This window comes from Halichoerus grypus, chromosome 1 (genome assembly GCF_964656455.1).
Source record: "Halichoerus grypus chromosome 1, mHalGry1.hap1.1, whole genome shotgun sequence".
NCBI classification, from domain to species: domain Eukaryota; kingdom Metazoa; phylum Chordata; class Mammalia; order Carnivora; family Phocidae; genus Halichoerus; species Halichoerus grypus.
This window is the reverse complement of record NC_135712.1, coordinates 186,874,250-186,895,418: the sequence shown is the minus strand read 5'-3', so window position 1 is coordinate 186,895,418 and position 21,169 is coordinate 186,874,250. Positions and strand designations below refer to the sequence as shown.

General features: G+C 38.7%; 1 protein-coding gene across 8 annotated transcripts in view; it reads right to left on the bottom strand.

The window, feature by feature from the left end:
* Positions 1–21,169, bottom strand: part of CADPS (calcium dependent secretion activator) — a 466,596-nt gene that overhangs the window by 319,713 nt on the left and 125,714 nt on the right. The window lies entirely within an intron of this gene.

Below are 21,169 nucleotides of genomic sequence, written 5' to 3'. Positions count from 1 at the left end.
CTGTCTATTTTAGGGGCACCTGGATGGCTCAGTCGTTAAGCATCTGTCTTTGGCTCAGGTCACGATCCCAGGGTCCTGATATCGAGCCCCGCATTGGGCTCCCTGCTCATTGGGAAGCCTGCTTCTCCCACTCCCCCTGCTTGTGTTCCCTCTCTCGCTGTGTCTCTCTCTGTCAAATGAATAAACAAAATCTTTTTTAGAAAAAAGAGACTGTCTTTTTTAGCCTACAATTCTCAGAATCTACTCTCTTATGTTTCTTAATAATCTAAAACCAAATATATGGTGAAATGAATTCTTTATTGCAAATGCAAAATAGGCAATGGGTTAATCAGGTTTTGGTGATAAAAATTAAAGTTACACTTCCAATTAACTTTCATAAAACAAAAATCAGACCACTTTAATCTAACTCATTACTCTGCATGCATTTCCACACAGTTGGGGGTCACGCATCTCTACACAAACAGAGATGCTGGTGTTGGACAGAAAATGATGGAAACCATGCTTCATGATGGAATTTAATTAGCAACATAGATTAGTTACATAGAAATGTAACAAAGGCAATGATGCCAGAAGAGCATCCATGGATGCTTCAGAATTTCAGAAAACTTGCCTGAGAGATAAGCCTAAGGTTTTTATTTTTGGTCTGATAATTTGCTAAACCTGCAAACCTAGAAGGAGCCTAATTAAAGTTAATGAGAAATAATCTCCATTTAAAAAGTCTTATTAATTTGTTATTTTTGTACAGAGCTCTTTTCTCCTGAGTTCATATCATATATTACATTCAAAACTCAAATCTGAAAAGCTCTTATTTATAAGATTTTTTTCTTTCTCTTTTCTTTTTTAAAATTTTTTGCCCCCTTTATTTTGTGAGGCATAATATTTATTTTGAAGCGTATTTTATGAGGCATACATTTTTTAAAGTGCAAATTTTTAGGGCATAGCTTGATTAATTTTACATATGTGCACCATGTAAACACCACCCAACTCAACTCAAGATAAAGAACAATGCTGTCTAAAAGAACTTGTGTGATGATGGAAACGTTCTGTCTGTACTGTCCATTTTGACAGCCACAAGCCTTATCATATATGGCTGATGAACACTTGAAATGTGGCTAGTGCAACTGAGGAACTGAATTTTAAGTTTATTTAATGAGGCTATTGGCTACCATTTTGGATATTATAGACATAGAACACTTCGAGCATTTGAGTACCTTTAGGCCAATACCTACCCAGTGTATTCCATGTGTACTCCTCCATTCTACTGAGGCCCAGCCTGGAGGAGTTAACAACTCCATGAGGCCTGTTTTTCTCTTGGAAGATCACCAAAATACAAGACATCAAAAGCACATATACAAGCACATATCAAGTCCTCTACTTTTCAAGTCTGCTAACTGCCTAATGACAAAGTAAATGTGATGGCTAGGTCCAAAGTCAAGATGTGGATAAGTTTACTTAAGACCCATAAACCATTTTATGATACAATTTCTTCTCTACTCTGGTCTGTTGCTAGGCACAAAAGGATAGTAGACATCTCAGATAATCTCTCTTCATTTAGCCTCAATTGTCTCCTTATCATTCAAACTCAGCTCAACCAGTACTTCAGTCTATGAAGTAGCTACTAACCAATCAAATTCCATTGTTATCTAGATTGCCAACATTCTCTAGTTGTTGACATTTACACCAATATGACACCACTCCATCGCCCTCATCACCATTATCATTAGCTGTCGTGACCAACTCAGGCTGCTATTTGCTGAATCTCCAGCATGTGACAGGCTCTTATTCTACCTGGTAGCTATTAGTATGTCTGTTTTACAGGGAAGTTAATGAACTTCCTAAAGGTTACAAAGATAATAAGAAACTGAGCCTGGACTGATAGCTAGATGTGCCTATAAACACAGTATCTCTATCATATCATGCTGCCCCCATATATTACAACAGACTACTGTGTCACATATTGACTTTGCCCTGTGGATGGATTTTGCTTACATATTAGTTTTGTTCCTCCAAATTACACTGTATACTTCTGGAAGGCAAGGACTTTGTGTTACACTTCTTCAGGTTTTTCCTTAGCATGCTTTGATTAATTGTTTGATTTCAAGAACTGATCCCAGAAAACCAGCCCAATCTTAAACATCATTATTCATCAGAATGGAACTTTCCCAAGACACAGGAATTGGATTAATCAATGATAGCCAATAATAACTAGCACCAACTATATTAGGTGGGTATTATTATTCTCATTATATATATTTTTTTCATATATATATATTTTTCATATATATATATATGAAAAGTGAGGCTCAGAGAGGTTAACTGACTGGCTCATGAACACAAAGTAAGTAGCAGAGACAGAATGCAAACCCAAATCTCTGTAATTTTAGAGTCCTATTTTTCAGTCACTAGCGCTCAATGTTTAATTTCTGCACAATACCGGCGTTAAGTTATAACTATGCTGAAGGCTTTAGCTATGAAATTCTATAAAGATCAACCCTTGGTAAACCCTTAATCATGGACCAAGTCTTGATTCTAGTGGCAATAATAATAAATGATAATGCTGGGATAATTTTAAATTTTTTAAAAATGCATATATACCAAGCATGGTGCTAAGTGATTTATTTATTACCTTATCACAACCTCATAATAAATACAGTAAAGCATATTCTGCTATTATTCCCATTTTACAGACAAGCACACTGTAGGGAAGTTAAGTGACTTGTCCAAGATTTTGAGTGGTAAGGTAAATTCAATTTTAAATTTTTTTATTTATTAAAATGTACTTTAATTTATAAAATCAACCAATCAAAATAGAAAACAAAAAGACCGCAATGAGTCTAGGAGATTAAGATTCTGACAGCACATACTTGCCTTCTGTGTTACATAATGACTGTCTTCAGTCCCAACATTGTAAACAACCATCACTCCCCACCGTTCACAGAATGGATGGACTAAGTTTTATGTTAAAACTTTCTGGGTTGAAAAGGTAACATCTTATATCCATTGGGCAACTTTTGGGAAAGTAAAGAATTCTTTCTGTTATGATATGATATATTATTTAACCTCAGGGGTTGACATACTGCAGCCTTTGGGTGAAATCCACCTGCTGCCTGCTTTTGTAAATAAAGTTTTATTGGAACACAGACAACAATGCCCATTCTTTTGCATATTTCTGTGGCTGCTTTTGCTACAGTGACAGAATTAAATAACTGTGGCACAGGCTGCAGGGTCCACAAAGTCTAAAATATTTACCAAACCCTGGTTTAATTCTTCGTTTAAAACCTTTGTCATTTGAATGTTCATGCATGCTTTTGTGGGTGTTCTTTTTCCAAAGAACAGCTTTGTTTTAATTCTAGGGTCCCTGGGCCCTGACAAGAAGGTACTTATGCTGTGAAACACAAGGCAGTCACTTTTCCAAGCCATCCAATTGGCTCGATTGTACAATAAAGGGCAGGATGAGAAAAACAAGCATTTCCTGTCCTTAACCATCCTCTGAACACTGTGGGGCTTTAACCAGGTTTTCAAAAATTAAATCAGGAAACACTTGTATTGATATGACTGAACCTAAATGAGCGAAGCAAACATAAACCTAATCCATCTCCATTGAATAAAGACACACCCACTGAACTCATAATTAGCAATACACAGAATCAAGTCCTCAGCTGACCTTTCTTTTTTCTCTAACAACTTTTAGGGGGGAAAAAAGAGCAGGCTATACAAAAAGTCACTACTAAAAGATTTAATAAAATACATGCATAATTATCTTTCTAGAGTATGGACAGGATCAAAAACTTCTACTTATTCTCCGGAACCTTCTATATCAATGGAAAATCACAACTATTTTCAGCAATTGAGTTAAAAAGCTTATTTTGGGATCATACAACCTTGAGAGTTCAAATCCAGATTTTGCTGCCGACTGCCTGTTTGACCTTGGAAAGCTGTTTTAACTTCTCTCTTTTTTAGGCTCCTTATTAAAATGTGGGTAAAAATATCTAGTTTACAGGCTTATACTGAGGATTAAATATGATAATATATGTAAAGCGCTAGGCTTAGTGCCTGGCACATAGTAAATGTTTCATATTTGGTAGGCATTAATACTGCTCAAACTGGAGGTCAGAAGATAGATCATTTTCTGACACAGAATCATTCACTAGCTGGGCAGGAAGGAGAACTAAGGTATTTTATGCATATTTTCAGAAAGGATTAAAACCCAAAAGGGTTAACAAACTTGAATCCATGCACTATACTCTATTACCCATGTTTCTGCTAACTGTAGGTCTGAATCACCAAAGAAGCAAAGGATACACATTGGAGGAAGGTAAATTCAGATCATTACCATGGGGAGTCTGGGTTGGTGAAATATGGCAGAAGGCTTGTAAAATATCTTTATTTGCAAAGCTGTGTTAGATGGTTTATAACAGCTTCCACCATTCAGTGAAAAGTGGCAAAAGTAGAAAATACTCTTTCATCTTTTCTTAAGATTTTTTTATTTATTTGAGAGAGAGAGAGAGCAGGAGAGGGGGAGAGGGAGAGGAAGAGGAAGAGAATCTCAAGCAGACCCCCATGGAGCGTGGAGCCCAATGCAAGGCTCCATCCCATGACCCTGAGATCATGACCTGAGCCAAAACCAAGAGTCAGACGCTCAACTGACTGAGCTACCCGGGTGCCCTGAAAATACTATTTCTGTATGTCTTTTTCTGAGAGTACACCTCTTTAACACCTCTGATTACAGCTTTGTGGTTCAAAGCTTATGAGAAGAGTTTGAATAAAAGAGCATATTTATGATTCCATTTTGGCAACTAAAGGAAAAGATTGCTGAAATGTCTAGAGGAGTTTTGAAGGCTGCCTTCATACCTACTTCCCTGTTATTCAGATGTAAGATAGTCACTCTCAATTTCAACTTTCCATAGCAGTTAGTCTCTCAATAACAGTAGGTGCAGGCAGATAGAAATATCTGCCATGAGTTCTAGGAAGAACTGACAGAGGAGTAAGAATTTTCTGATGACCCCATCATGACAAATCATTGCTCTGGGAAATTAAATATTGGCATCTGTCTTTGTGCTCCTTCTATCTTTAATGCCCTCTCATTTTGCCCCTACTAACAGAGTAGAGCATGTTCATGTGGTATACACATCTTGACCTTTTTCCATATCCCAAGAATGCGAAATTAAAGTATGATTGCCAAGCAAATCCACTGAAAACCAGCAGCCCATCAAATAGCTAATGATGGTTGGAAGCAGCATGTGACTCTGGAAAGACAAGATTTAATTTATGCACCTCTTCCTTCAACCCTGTGATGGGAGAGACAGGTTGAGTATGAACAGAGAGCAAGTTCGTGGCTGGAGATGTACTGTGAAGCTCAGGTGAAATCCCCACTATAAAATACGAGTATTAGTGGACTAGTATTAGTGGATTCAGATCTCAGATTGCAATGCCTGTTCCATTGCTGCAGTTGGACTAACCAGAAAAAAAGACCAAGGACATACCTTTATAGAATATGGGCATTTAAGCACCAGAAGGCCATAAGTGCCTTGGCATCTGCAATAAGTTATTTAGTTAATATTTAGTTGAACATCTATTTTGTGTCAAGCATTGTGACAAGTGTTGACCCTCTAGTGGGGAATAAGATGGACACAGTCCTTGCTCTTGAAGAGATAGTCTGATAGTCAATAAAAGAATGAATAAGTATGCAAGGTAATTTCAGATTGTATGAAGTTCTATGATGGTAATAAACAAGGCACTGTTACAAAAAAAAAAAAAAACCAAAAAAAAAACAAAGCAAGGAAAAGTCTATTTTAGGCAGAATGATGAGGGAAAGCCTCTTAAAGAAAAGCTTACTTTTAAATTGATACTTGAAGGAGTCCCTCATATGAAGAACCCTGGGATGGGGGAAGTACACTTGTGGCAGAAACCCTAGGATGACCACCCAGTGAGTCACATCCTGTTATAGTCTCTTCCCCTTGAGTGTGGGTAGAACCTGTGACTGTCTTCTAATCAACAGCATATAACAAGAGTGAAGAGATTTTGGAGATGTAATTAGAGTTGTTAATCAACTGACCTTAAAAGAAAAGAGTGATTATCCTGGGTGGACCTGAATTACTCAGATGATCTTTTTATTTTTTTTATAGGAGATTTTATTTCATTAATTTGTTTATTTAAAGTAATCTCTAAGTTTATTTAAAGTAACCCAACATGGGGCTCAAACTCATGACCCTGAGATCAAGAGTCATGCTCCACTGACTGAGCCAGTCAAGCATTCCCCCCAGATAATCCTTTTAAAAGAGGGTCTAGGGGTGCCTGGGTGGCCCTTCGGGTAAGTGTCTGCCTTCAGCTCAGGTCATGATCCTGGACCCTGGGACCAAGCCCTACATTGGGCTCCCTGCTCAGCAGGGAGTCAGCTTCTCCCTCTCCTTCTGCCCCTCCCCACCCCTCTTGCACTCTCTCTCTCTCTGTCTCAAATAAATAAATAAAATCTTTAAAAGACAGTCTAGAAATCTGAGACTTGAAGCACCAGAGACTTCCTGTCTCTGTGTTGCTGACTTTGAGGAATCCTACAATTGCAAGGATATGAGTTGTGCCAACAACATGAGGGATCTTGGAAACAGATCCTTACCTGTTGAGCCTACAGATGAGAACAAGACCAGTCAGAACCATAATTCAAGCTTCTGAGTCCCTAGCAAACAACCCAGCTAAGTCGTGCCTGGACTTTTGACCTACAGAAACTGTGAGATAATAAATGGGTATTCTCTTTAGCCACATTATTTGTGGTAATTTGTTACATAGCAATGCACTAGAAGCAGATACAATACTCTAAGTAGGATAACACCTATAAAGTCATTGGGAGGTGTGTTTAGTGAGTGAGGAGGAAGATATAGTCAGGAGCCTGGAGCCATTCTATGACAAATAGGAAAGTTTAGGATTTATCCCCAGCATCTGACATGCCATGTCTAGTGCACAGTAGGTGCTTCAAACATCTGTTGAATGAATGAAGAATGAATGAATGGATAGATGATGAAAGTATGTTGCTAAGTAACAGTTTTAAGTACTAGACTGCCATTGCCACCCCCGCCCCCTCAGATTTCAAAGCATTTCTTTAATAGATATTTACTGAAAGACCATTATGTACAAAGAACCATACTGGTGTTAGAAAACCAAGAAACAGATTGAGAAACAGAGCCTGGCCCAAGAAGCAAATACTCAGCTAACAAATCTACTTGAAACTTCTGGATTAGGAAAAAGCTATGTACTTATATAGAGATTAAAGACTCCATAATGAGGTATGGATAAAACCCAGTAATCTGGGTCACAGCTGAAAGCTTGATAATTTGAGGTTTCTCTGCAGTGTCTAATAAACTATCTGAAAAGCTGTCAAGTGCTAATCAGTCTAAGAGAAATGACTCTGTAATAAGATAACCACATCATTAAAGGCCATATTGATGACGGTTTGGAGGAAAGGAAATGAAATGTTAAGAAAATCAGTAGTTTAGCAATGATGGGGAATTCAATATTGAAAATGCAAAGGTATTTATAGATTGGGAAATTATATTCCATGTGTTTCCAATCAACTCTTCCAGATTATGTGAAAAAATCTCCAAAAATTTAGAGAAGATAAATGAAGAGAGCACTGTCATCTTCTGTTAGTTGGAGCGTACATGCTATCCCTGCTGGCCATGAGGCACATGTAATGGCTAAGGGGATGCTAAAGTCATACTGCTGATACTTCCAGGAGCTATGGGTGTCCTCAGTAACAGCACAACCAGAAATACCTTCCTGCAAAAGCAAAATTGAAACGTGAAGAAACTACTGGCTTCCTTAACTCATATTCCCCATACCCGCTTAAAAATTAGCTGGGTTCCTCAGGAAGAGTTTATTTGTATTTAAAAATATATGAACATACAGACCTCCCTCCTTTTATTTATTTTCTTTCTTTCTTTTTTTTTTATTATGTTATTTTAATCACCATACATTACATCATTAGTTTTTGATGTAGTGTTCCATGATTCATTGTTTGCATATAACACCCTAAAATTTGTATGGAACCAGAAAAGACCCCGAATAGCCAGAGGAATGTTGAAAAAGAAAGGCAAAGCTGGTGGCATCACAATTCTGGACTTCAAGCTCTATTACAAAGCTGTCATCATCAAGACAGTATGGTACTGGCACAAAAACAGACACATAGATCATTGGAACAGAATAGAGAGCCCAGAAATGGACCCTCAACTCTATGGTCAACTAATCTTTGACAAAGCAGGAAAGAATGTCCAATGGAAAAAAGACAGTCTCTTCAACAAATGGTGTTGGGAAAATTGGACAGCCACATGCAGAAGAATGAAACTGGACCATTTCCTTACACCACACACAAAAATAGACTCCAAATGGTTGAAAGACCTAAATCTGAGACAGGAGTCCATCAAAATCCTAAAGGAGAACACAGGCAGCAACCTCTTCAACCTCAGCCACAGCAACTTCTTCCTAGAAACATCTCCAAAGGCAAGGGAAGCAAGGGCAAAAATGAACTATTGGGACCTCATCAAGATAAAAAGCTTTTGCACAGCAAAAGAAACAGTCAACAAAACCAAAAGACAACTGACAGAATGGGAGAAGATATTTGCAAATGACATATCCGATAAAGGGCTAGTATCCAAAATCTATAAAGAACTTCTTAAACTCAACACCCAAAGAACAAATGATCCAATCAAGAAATGGGCAGAAAACATGAACAGACATTTTTCCAAAGAAGACATCCAGATGGCCAACAGACACATGAAAAAGTGCTCAACATCGCTTGCCATCAGGGAAATCCAAATCAAAACCTCAATGAGATACCACCTCACCCCAGTCAGAATGGCTAAAATTAACAAGTCAGGAAATGACAGATGTTGGCGAGGGTGTGGAGAAAGGGGAACCCTCCTACACTGTTGGTGGGAATGCAAGCTGGTGCAGCCACTCTGGAAAACAGTATGGAGGTTCCTCAAAAAGTTGAAAATAGAGCTACCATATGACCCAGCAATTGCACTACTGGGTATTTACCCCAAAGATACAAATGGAGGGATCCAAAGGGGTACGTGCACCCCGATGTTTATAGCAGCACTGTCCACAATAGCCAAACTATGGAAAGAGCCAAGATGTCCATTGACAGATGAATGGATAAAAAAGATGTGGTATACACACACACACACACACACACACACACACACACACACACACACTGGAATATTATGCAGCCATCAAAAGGAATGAAATCTTGCCATTTGCAATGACGTGGATGGAACTGGAGGGTATTATGCTGAGCGAAATAAGTCAATCAGAGAAAGACATGTATCATATGACCTCACTGATATGAGGAATTCTTAATCTCAGGAAACAAACTGAGGGTTGCTGGAGAGGTGGGGGGTGGGAGGGATAGGGTGGCTGGGTGAATAGACATTGGCTAGGGTATGCGCTATGGTGAGTGCTGTGAATTGTGTAAGACTGTTGAATCACAGACCTGTACCTCTGAAACAAATAATACATTATATGTTAAAAAAAAAAGAAGAAGATAATAGGAAGGGAAAAATGAAGGGAGGGAAATTGGAGGGGGAGACGAACCATGAGAGACTATGGACTCTGAGAAACAAACTGAGGGTTCTAGAGGGGTGGGGGGATGGATTAGCCTGGTGACTGCTTTTCTCTGGGGGCTCTCTGAGGAATGGGGCCCCAAGTTCTCAGCTCCTCTGGGGCGGAGATTGGGAAGCCGCCATTTTCACTCTCGTCCTCCAAAGCTGTATGGAAAGCTTGCAGGGAACAAAAGCTCCTGAGAGCAAACCCGAGCAGATTACTTAGCCCAGCCCCGGCAAGGGCGGGGCAATTCCGCCTCCAGCAAAGACATTTGAGAACCACAGAAACAGGCCCGTCCCCCAGAAGGTCAGCAAGAACAGCCAGCAAAGACCAAGTTTACCAATCAATGAGAACGGCAGAACGCCAGCACTAGGGGAATACAGCACATAGAATTCATGGCTTTTTTTCCCCCTGATCCTTTAGTCTTTCAAAGTTTTTTTTTTTTTTTTTAACCTCCCTCCTTTTAAAACACACCTCAGAGGTGTTTTTTCAGGGAAAACACTCACATGTTTTAGAATGAAGCAATTAAGGATAACTCATACAGTTAAGCAGAGGGGTGGGTAGGAAGTTGCAGACATCTGGTACAACTGGGCAGCAAATCAACTCCAGATTTGGAGGCCACTGAAGAGAAAGGGGGAGAACTGGTGCTTTACATTTTTAAATACCACATTACCACCACTACCACCACCACCACCACCACCACCACCACCATCTTGGCATTTTATGAAGATAGAAAGCAGGTCTAAGTCTCATTTCTCATAAGATGCAGCCCATTCTCAAAGATGTTACTCTACTTTTTTAAAGTTGGGTTTAGAATTCAACTCAAATGCTCAAATGGTGACATAATTGACTGCTTCCTCTTAAGAGTCTAGGATAATAAAAACAATACATATTTTTAATTATTTTACATTGATTATTATGTTGACTATGAGCAAACTCTTCCATGAGATAGAGTCATGTATTCTGAAACAAAATAGACTTAAAAAATTCATGCACAAATATGGAAACATTTGTTAAGCCTCTTTGTGTGTGTGTGTGTTTAGTGTTTTGATAGACATGGTTCATGTTACAACAGACAACTGATACGTAACTGATATAACCACTCTTTGATAAACGTAATTTCTCATTTGAGATGAAAACTGCACTTACTGGCAGAACCTCATAAAGAGAGATCACGGGAACCTTCAGAAAACAGTACCAGAAATCAGATTCTAGCTTCCACTAGGATGTGATATGCATAAGAAGAAAACACTGTGGGCATTTCTGATTTTGGAAGCATCTAGGAATTGCTTTGTCTCATAAGGATAAGAAGGTCCAGAAAATACAAAACAAAACAAGAAACAACTGAAGCAGAGCATGGTACGAAACAAAGCCATAGCATTTTCACTTCTATATCTTTGCTCCTGTGAGTTGACAGTTTGGCAGAGCTGAGTGTAATCTGTGAGAAAGTGAGTGAGTGAATCTATAATTTCTGAAACCTGATTGCAGGGCGTGGGAAGTGGACACTTCATGTGAAAGCTGTTCTGGTCAGTCTGAGGCTATTTGCAGGGATGGCGTCAGAGAGCTCCATGCCTCCAGCCTCAGCATATCAGGGCACTGGTGGCCCCAGCCATGCCTCCCACATCACCAGTGGTGTGAGATGACATAAGAGGGCCAACTGATGAGGAGCTTCTATTTTAAGGGTTATGTTTCGCTTCAACACATATTGTTAAAAAAAAAAAAAAAAACTAGAACATAAAAGCTGTGATTTTGAATATATTACTTCTAAAGATAAGGATAGGTTAAAAAGTGAGTTAAGAATTGGTTTAATTAGAAATATTAAGTAATCATACAGGTAGTCCTTGGAAATGGCAAAAATCATGAAGGCAGTATATTAACGGCTGAAGTCTAGAAAACAATGCAGAAGATAATTTTCTCCCTATCCTACGGTTTTAATAGCTTCTTTGTTGAGATTTTTGTTCATTGTTTCTATTGACAAAATACCTATATGCTTAGGGCAGAAAATTTAGAAACACAGAGGAGCACAAATGAAAACCTTAAAATCAACCAATGCTAGCTCTAAAGATAAACATGGTTAAGATTTTGCTTTTTGCCCATCAAGTACTTTTTCCATAAAAATGAGAGTATGCCTTCATACTGCTTCATTGCTTGATTTTCCACTTAGCAATATCTCGTGTACATTTTCCCATGTGGTAAGATTTCTTCTTCAGCAACTGTTTTATCAGCTGAAGAGTATTCTCTCAAACGGTCAAACCAAAATCTAATGAATTAATCTCTTACTATTGGGAATTACAGTTGTTTCTATTTTTCCACTGTCATATGGAATGCTGCAGTGAACATCTTTGGGCTTCATACTCTTGTACACATCTCCTAGTATTTACTCACAACAAATTGCTAGAGGTAAAGCTGCTAGGTTAAAAGGTTTGCCTATTATAAAGTTGTTATCCTATAAATTAACAGATTACTCAACAGAAAGTTTACAGTAACAAATTATTCTAACAGTAAGTTATGAGAATATCCATTTCTGTAACATCTGGCAATGTATTATCAATTACCAATGTTAACTTAAAACAATGTTTTCATTGCTTACTAATACACTTATATAACTCAGATTACTGAACACATGGAACTTAAAAATCATCATGTGTTTAGAATTAATTTGTATTTCTTCTTTTGTGAATTACCTGCATATGCTCTTTGTCCTAATTTCTACTGATGTGAACCGTGAAGCAATAGGCAAGCTTAGTGTCTGTAAAGGAGTGTGGAACATAATATTACATGTCTTAAGTAATCCTGTCCCAAGAAGTACTTTCTTTACATTTCCTATAATTTTCTTTTAGCTATGGGGACAATTATTATTATTCTTGGGTGAGAGGACATTATTCTTTTATAACGTAAAAGAATTTTAATCTAAAATGGAACTGGAGGATATAAAATGGTTAAGTCTCACACACCTACCCTTAGGAAAACAAAACTCAAGGACTGGGAGAATGATTTCTTGTAAATTCCTGATTTACAGAAAACTGATAATCTTGGAATTTTCTTCAATGATAGGGAGTTGGTCAGGGGTTGCTTCATATCAACCTTGGGAAGTTTTGCTTACAGTTTCCAGAGGCATGAAAAAGACATGACCCAGGGCAGGTTGGTCTCACAAAATAAGCTGAATTGAGCTCTGTATGACTGGACTGGTTTTGTCTGCTTGAGAAATTTTCAAAGTTGATCTCCTTTTGTTTTTAATTTTAACAGGCTCTAACTAGACACTCTCCTCTTTACATTCCCTCCCCATAAATACAGTTTACCTCAAACCCTCAATGGACTTGCCTATAGCCTGCTATAGTTTGCACATCCTGAACTGCAATTCCTCTGCTGTTTCCAAATAAACTTTTGACAATTTTGAGCTTGCCTCAGTTTACCTCTTTATTTAGGTCGACATTCCTTGATGTCAGAAGTGGCATGGGAAGGAGATGACCCCTGAAGAATGACAACCCTCAGAATGAAGCAAGGCTCCACACTGAGCCCCTTGAGTCCACTGCTTCCATGAGTCACTCTCTACTTTCATTTGGCGAGTCTCCTTTTGGATTCTGAGCTCCCTCCCTTTGGTTGAGCTTTTTGATTCAAGCTCTGTTGAAAGGCCTCTTTATGTTGTCCTTTTTGATGACTACTCTACTGTTTGCTTTCTTATTGGAAGCACACTAGAATTTGGGTATAATTCTCTTAAAAGTTTTGAGAGAAAAAGTAAGTAATAATTGTGGGCATGGGTAGAACAAATAAATGCTGCAAGAATACTCACCACTTCCTTATGAGAGACCAGTCCCCAAAGCAAGAGACTCACCCAATAGGACAGGATAAGTTGGTCACAGAGGGCCAGACTGAACTGTCTGTCAACTGCAAGATAATTTCTATGCAACAAGGGACACCTGTTTACCAGTTAGAAAACTTGAGCAAAGGGTGTCCACCAGGGGGAAAAAAAGTATCTCATGAAAGGCACACTGTAAAATAAAAGACAACTTCCAACCCTGAAAGCACATCCATCAGGCTGTTTAGTAACTTTTCTTTTACTCTCAGGAAAACTTCTAAAATGTGGAATCCCAGTCACGTGAATGTTCTAAGGGTGGCCCTCCCTCTGGGCTCCCAGGTGGTTTTATGTTATAAAACTATGGTCTCTTCTCATGTATATTTTTGACTAAATGGACCACCTTACTAATGATAATTTAGAACTTCAATGGCCATTATGGGGAACTTTCAGTCTCCCCAGGCTTGTTTTTCTCTGGACTGAATTAGAAGTCCATGGCAATAGAACAAACAATCTGAATGGGATAGCTATTTTAATTGGTACCCAGAGGCTTCTAAAAGTATTCAGGATTCTGAAACTGCCTCTTTCCAAAATACTACTTTTAAGTAAACTGAAACAAATAAGCAATGAGAGGAGATAAAGAAGCATCTGAAGTCTTTCCCTTGCAGCACCAGTGAGGTCTCCCCTAATCCCACTACTCCAGCTCTGCTATATCCACCTTTGCCCTATTATAATCCCTTCCTTTATCCCAACTCCCCTTCTTCTCTAGTGCTGAAACCTTGCCAACTGAACCTTAAAACTCTCTGACAATCCTGCTAAATTATGAATTTCTTATGTACCACGGACTAAAGCTGAATTTAGAGCTATAGTAAGAGATTTTCCCAAGGTAACTGAGGATCCTCATAGATTTGTTGAAGAATTCAATACTGTCACTCAAAATTATCAACCTGGCTTCTCTAATCTTTATCAATTAGTCTATATGTTTGTTGGAGAAGGTCAAGCCAAGCAGTGGACGAAAGCTGCTAATTGAGCGTTAAGTCAAGTACCAGCTCTTTTACATGACCAAGCTTGTGCAGTAGCCAAAAGGCTGCATCTGGCCATTCTGAGGGCTTTCCCTAAACCAGTAAACTGCAACAAATTCAGACATGCACCCAAAAGTCTGATGAATCTGTTCATGATTACTACAGCAAACTCCAAACTGTTTTTAAAGAAAATTCTGAACTCCCTATAGACATTCAATCCCCCAGGGTGGGCCTTAATTGAATGTTTATAAGTGATTTAAACAGAGATCTATCTTGTCAATCTAACTAATCAGTTAGCCTACACCCTAGAAGGTGATTCCAAAAGAAGGGTAACTAAAATTTAAATCTCCAACTTTAACAGCTGAAATCTCCCAAGCAGACTCTCCCTGCTGGACTCTGTCATTATCATAGAAAACCCAGCCATCAGAGAAAGGACTGCTACAAATTAAAAAGATTCAGATGATGACAACTTTCCAAGAACCAAGGGTCAGACTCATCCCAATATGGGGCTCCAAGAAAACACAGGGACTGTTTCTCATTCTACCATTAAAGAGACTAGAGGAAACTACTCTCCAGATTGGGGATGAACCTCTTATAATATTAACTGACACAAGAGCTACTCCATCAGTGCTCAACCCCATTACAATTAAACAGTCCCCCCCCTTGGAGTAATATATTTATTCAATTAATGGGGGCCTCAAATAAACCAGTGTGTTCCTGTTTCTAAATGTATACACTTTTGCTTGGGACATTTGCAAGATAAACTTCCATTTCTCCTCAGTGAATCAGCTCCCAACCACTTATTAGGACAAGGTTTCCTAGAAAATTATTGTATTGCCATTTCCTTCTCTTGAAAGGGAGAATATAACTCTTGAGTTAGAATCTCCTGAACTTAAACCTCTTGAATTTAATCTCCAAGAAAATCCAAACTCTTTTTCTTTCACAAGTACTTTGCAAATCAGGGAAGATCAAATTTCAGACTTATCCCCATTATTAGGTTTAGTATCCCCTGCTCTATGGGCAAATCCCCCAGGGACATATGCAGAATTCATAGTGCCCAAAGTTAAGATCCAAACTGATCCCTTGAAACCTCTCCCCAGAATCAATCAATACCCCCATGAACAAAGAAGCTCTGAATAGGAAAAACAAAGATGGAGATCTAAAGGCTGTTGGTATCACGAAGAAAAGAAACTCTGATTCAGACCAAATAACAAACTGTTCCTACCAGAAAATCTAAAATTTCCATTATTAACCACCATACATGAATTAAATCATTGGTCAACTGATGAAGTAACATTCATAAATCAATACTGGTGGGGAAACACTGGCAAGGCCACACACAGAAAGTACCTTTCTTGATTGCTCTTATCCTAAATGTAATCCAGGGAAGCCTATTCATACTGCCCCCAAGATTTTAATTTACCCAATGAACCATTCGAGGTTTGGCAAATAGATTTCATACAATTGCTCCCATCTCATGGATATAAGTATGCTCTGGTAATGATTTGCATGTTTTTACATTGCACTGAAGCTTTCCCATGTAGATAGGTGACTACCTCTTCTGTAGCTGAAGTCCTATTAGAAAAGACTATTCCTACTTGCAGAACACCCCTTGAAGTTCATAGTGATCAGAGAACCCACTTTACTGGTCAAATACCTCGACAAGCTATTCTGTTTGGCCAATTCTGTAGCACTTTCACTGTTCTTAGCATCCTCAGTCTTTAGGACTGGTCAAGTATACAAATGGATTTATTAAGACTTAGCTAAATTAGTTGAAATCCTCCAAGTACTCTGGCCAAAAGAATTACCATTGGTTCTTCTAAATCTTAGATCTACTACCATTGGGATACATAAAATTTTTACCTTTTGAAATAATTACAGGATGGTTGATACACCTAGACCTCACTTTTTTTGCCCCACAACTAATAAAGGGGGATACACTTCAAGCTTGCAAGGGCCTGATCAAGTCCATAAAAAATAATCACACTCTGATAGAACAATCTTTCCCTAGTGCACTCCCGGGAGATGAAGACATCCAACGTCACACCCTACAGCCTGAAGAGTTCATCTATTGGAAAATACATCTCCAAAAAGACTTTCTTCAACCTTGCTGGAAAGGCTCCTCCCTGGTATCCTTAACTAACTCCTGTGCAGCCAAATTCAAGGAATAGACTCCTGGATACAGGTGCCACATCTAAACAAAATCCCCAAAACCTGAATGGACCTATATACCAAATGGTGACCTGAAACTGAAAGTTTCTAGGGACTGAAGTACCTGAAGTCTAAAATAGACAAGATATCTGGACCAGGCCTGTATAAATTTCCTTTTTTTCCTTTCTTGTCTCACTCTATATTTAGTTAAATCATGTCATTCATGCTTTCAATTATTCTTTCCCTAGTTTTCCTACCATTCTTTACTTTAGCTTTAACACATCCTTTTATCCCTCCCTTAATAAAAAACTCTCTGATTCTGCTAAATTTATTTATTTTTAAGATTTTGTTTATTTGACAGAGACAGAGAGAGGGAACACAAGGAGGAGGAGTGGGAGAGAGAAAAGAGGCTTCCCGCCGAGCAGGGAGCCTGATGTGGGGCTTGATCCCAGGACCCTGGGACCATGACCTGAGCTGAAGGCAGACGCTTAATGACTGAGCCACCCAGGCACCCCTCTGCTAAATTTATTGATTGTTGGATTTGTGCATGAGCAACTATTCATGATGAATGTGACTTGTTGGCCTGGCCACCTTCTTTAGAAGGATGGCAAAACCCATCTGGTAAGGATATAGGATTTTCCTTTGAAAGCTTGGAAATCACACATGTCCTCCCTTTCAGAAGACTGGCACCAAATATTATGGCTTTCCTTTGGATACTCCCTATTCATAATGGGATAACCCTCACTCAGGTCTGGACTCTTACCCAAAATCTTTGTTATATTTCAAAAACATAATGATGGGAATGGCAAAACTATAGGATGGCTCCCACTAAATATTTGTAACTATACCATTTTATATAATCCAGGTGAACATGAATTCACTCCCTGCTGGAATCCAGAAGACTGTATCATTGCCTCCATTAATGTATCTTTATGGTGGGGCAATGAAAACTAATAATACTGGAAAATTGGAAGCTAATGTCCTCCCAACTCAATGGTACTTCATTGGGAATTAACAAAAAATCTGGGGAATGGTGGAAACTTAATTCAAATTACTTTTGCAGTAGAAATCCTCTATATCTCCACCAAAATCTTATTTACACTAGATCAGCTCTCTTGTAACTTCAGATCTACAGAAATTTAAGGTACTCACATAATCATTCCCACAATGCTAGTAAATCAGATTATGATTATAATGATTATATTTCTGATCATGAGATCCCCTCTTTTATTCCAGGGAAAAATATCTGGGCAAAGAGACCCAACTGTGCCTTAGAAGACATTGGGTATTTCTTTTTATGTGGAAGAAACACGAACTCTACACTTCCCCTTAATTGGAAGGGATGTTTTGGGATCACTGGCCTCACATCTGACAGTGAAATTAGAAAAACTCTTCCCTCCACTGCTTATATACCTAATCTGGGGTCCTTTATCAACTTAAAAGGGTGTGCCAGAACTGGGAAGGTTATGATTTTGGATGGATGCCTACATATAACCCTACATTAGATAGAAAGGGTTTGGGGCAGGCTTTCACCAGAGCCTTTTTAGCTTGGGTTGGAGTAGCAGACCTTGAAAAAGCAATTCACAATCTTTCTATAGTTATGTCTACCACTTTCAATGCTTCTATCTGAGCTTTTGAGTATCAACAAACTCAAATAGACAGCCTTGCTGAAGTAGTCCTACAAAAACTGCAGAGCCCTTAACCTTCTCACTGCTCAGCAGAGGAACCTGTGCCCTACTTGAAGAACTTCGTTTTTATGTCAGTAAGTCAGGGAAAATAACACAAGAACTAAAAATAATGAAGGACAATATCAATTTGCTAGCAGAAGCTGGCCAAGCTCCTAGAACTTGGGGCATTTTTGATCTACTAAATATAGGCAAGCGAGGAAGCTGGTTGAAAAGTGCATTTTAATCAATAGCTATCATTGGGCTTTTGATCCTCAGTTTAATCTTTTTAATTAAATTTCTACTGTTTGGTATTAGTAAACAAATGCCTTATTCCCAAACGTATGTACAAAATAAAATTCTTCTCCTTTCAAAGGCTTTTCCTGGAATTCAACTGACAGTGGAAACTAAACTGTGTACTTCAGAGGGACATGGCTGAGATTCCTCATTTTTCAATCCTCTTGTTGTTCAAATGAGGCAAGTGAAACTCTTTATCATTTCCCTCCTCCATGGGACAAGACACCTGAGGATAGTCCTCCTCAGCTTAATGGGAAAAGACACCTGAGGACTACCCTCTAAGCTCCATGGGACATAGAATACAATCTACCTGCAATCCAATTACACTTTTAAAAAAATTAGCAGACAACATCTGAATGACATAATTGATCCGAAGTGTTTTCTGAAAAAGATCTTGATCAAAAGGAGGAAATGTGATGAATTTCAATCTAAAATGGAACCAGAGCACATAAAACGGAAAATTTCATGCATGTGTCCTTAGGAAAACAAAACTTAAAGACTGAGAGACTAATGTAAATAGAGCCTACACCAAACCTTCAACAGACTCACCTGTAGCTTGCTATAGTTTGCATGTCTGGAATTGCAATTCCTCTCCTATTCCCGAATAAGTTCATCTTTTTGACAAGTTTGAGCTTGCCTCAGTTTACCCCTTTATTTAGGTCAATAAGAGTACTGTATGTTTTTTCTAACTTGTGGAAAACATGTTGAGATCATGAATCTAAATAATTTCTTTTCAGGGGAAAACATAATCCTGCCACTTAACCCTATTTAACAAGTTCAAAAACACTGAGATGAGAAATGGCGTAACAATGCATTCATTCCAATAATGCTGCTGTTTTTAAGAAGAAGAAAAATTAATCTCTGGGATCATTCTGTGACTAACAGGTTTAGGAACACTTAACTAGCTCTGTGATTTTGAAAGTTACTTATAACCCAAGCAGGTGATTTGACAACCCATATTCTTGAGGTTGGGAATACCACCTGCTCACCCATTCTAAAAGCACCATGTGGGATGCAGTAGTATTTTAAATAAAAAGAAAAATTAAATTTAATTTCATATTGAGATTTATCTGGTCATTTCAAAATATTTCTTGACCCATCAAAGAAAACATCTACCTTGTGGTTGGCAATCAGTGCTCTGAATTGAAATTGGCTGAGAAGAAAATAGGATGTGAGAAATATTTTTGAATGCAATATCTATATTATATTATGAAATGATAAACAGATTCCTACTTACTAAAACATCCAGAAAGTTCTAGGTGAGCTATCATGGTTGATAGCAAGACCCCATCTACCAATTAAAATAAACTGTCATCAACCATTTATTAATTCAATAGGCAATTCCTGAGCACCCGGTATGTGCCAAGAATTTTTCATGCCATTGTTTTATGGAAATATCAGCAAATAAGGCAAAAGGTGAGTCACCACCTTCACAAGGCTAACATTCTGGTGAAGGATAGGAGTGGAGCACAAGACAGGGAATAAACAGGTAAAAATAGATGAAGAAGGAATGGAAAACAGTGGTAAAAACTATGATAAAAATAGAACAAGGGATGGGATAGTGACTCTGTGAGATGTAAGGCAAGAAAGAACTTCCGATGGGGTGGTCTTGGAAGACGTCTTAGAAAAGTTGACATTTAAGCTGTGGCATTAATGCAAAGGTCTTGGCAAAAAGCATTCTAAACTGAGGGAGGAGCAAATGCAAAGGTCCAGAACCAATTTGGTGTTTTGGGGAAACAGAAAGAAGTCCAGTGAGTGAGCATGCGGGGAAAACAGTTATGAGCAGGAGTAGTTCATGCACTGCCTCAAACCTTAGTGAAGAGTTGGGATGTCACTCTAAAGATGTTGGGGTGCTACTGGAATGTCTTAAACAGGAGGATGGCCTGATCCAATTTATATTTTAAAAAGCTTGCACTAGTTGGTGTGTGGTGGGCATGTTATTATGGGGCAAGAGAGGAGGCAGGGTCACCAGTTGGGTAGACACTGTGGTCATTCAGGTAAGAGGTGTTGCTGCCTTCAACTAGAGGGTGGCCATGAAGGCAGAAAGAAGTAAGCCTCAAAATCTTGTAGTTCTTACGTTAACCATTTATGGCACTGTCTGTGGACTTTTTGCCTCTTCTGGTAGACTATTATAACTGCTACCATTTATAAAGTGCCCCATGTTGCTCTGGGCTTCATACACATTGAATCCTTGTAACAATTTCATCCCAAGCTCATGTGTGAGGCGGTTAACTAACTCCCCAAGGCCACAAAGCTAGTGAGGGTCATATAAGATTTACCTCGGTCTGTCTGATTCCGAACAAGGCACAACTCGGCCAATATACTGTAGTGTCTTAATTTAACCTACCTTAGGGGCCGAGTTAGCCCAGGGAAATCAGAGCACAGCTGAGTTTCGTTAATGGTTCTTAAACGAAGGGCAGTAAAACTACCAGGAAGGGAGCTCTTGCCTAAAATGCAGATTCCTGAGCCCTGTCCTGAAAATGCAGAATCAGAATCTCTAGGTTTGGGGCCTGGGAATGTGAATTTTAAAAATGCTCCCAAGTGACACTCAGGAAAATTTGCAAAGACCGCAAAGTAGGTTGGTGGAAAGGTTAGGTAGGAAATGAAGATCTAGAGCACCTCACTCCTACAACCCCTGATCCAGAGAA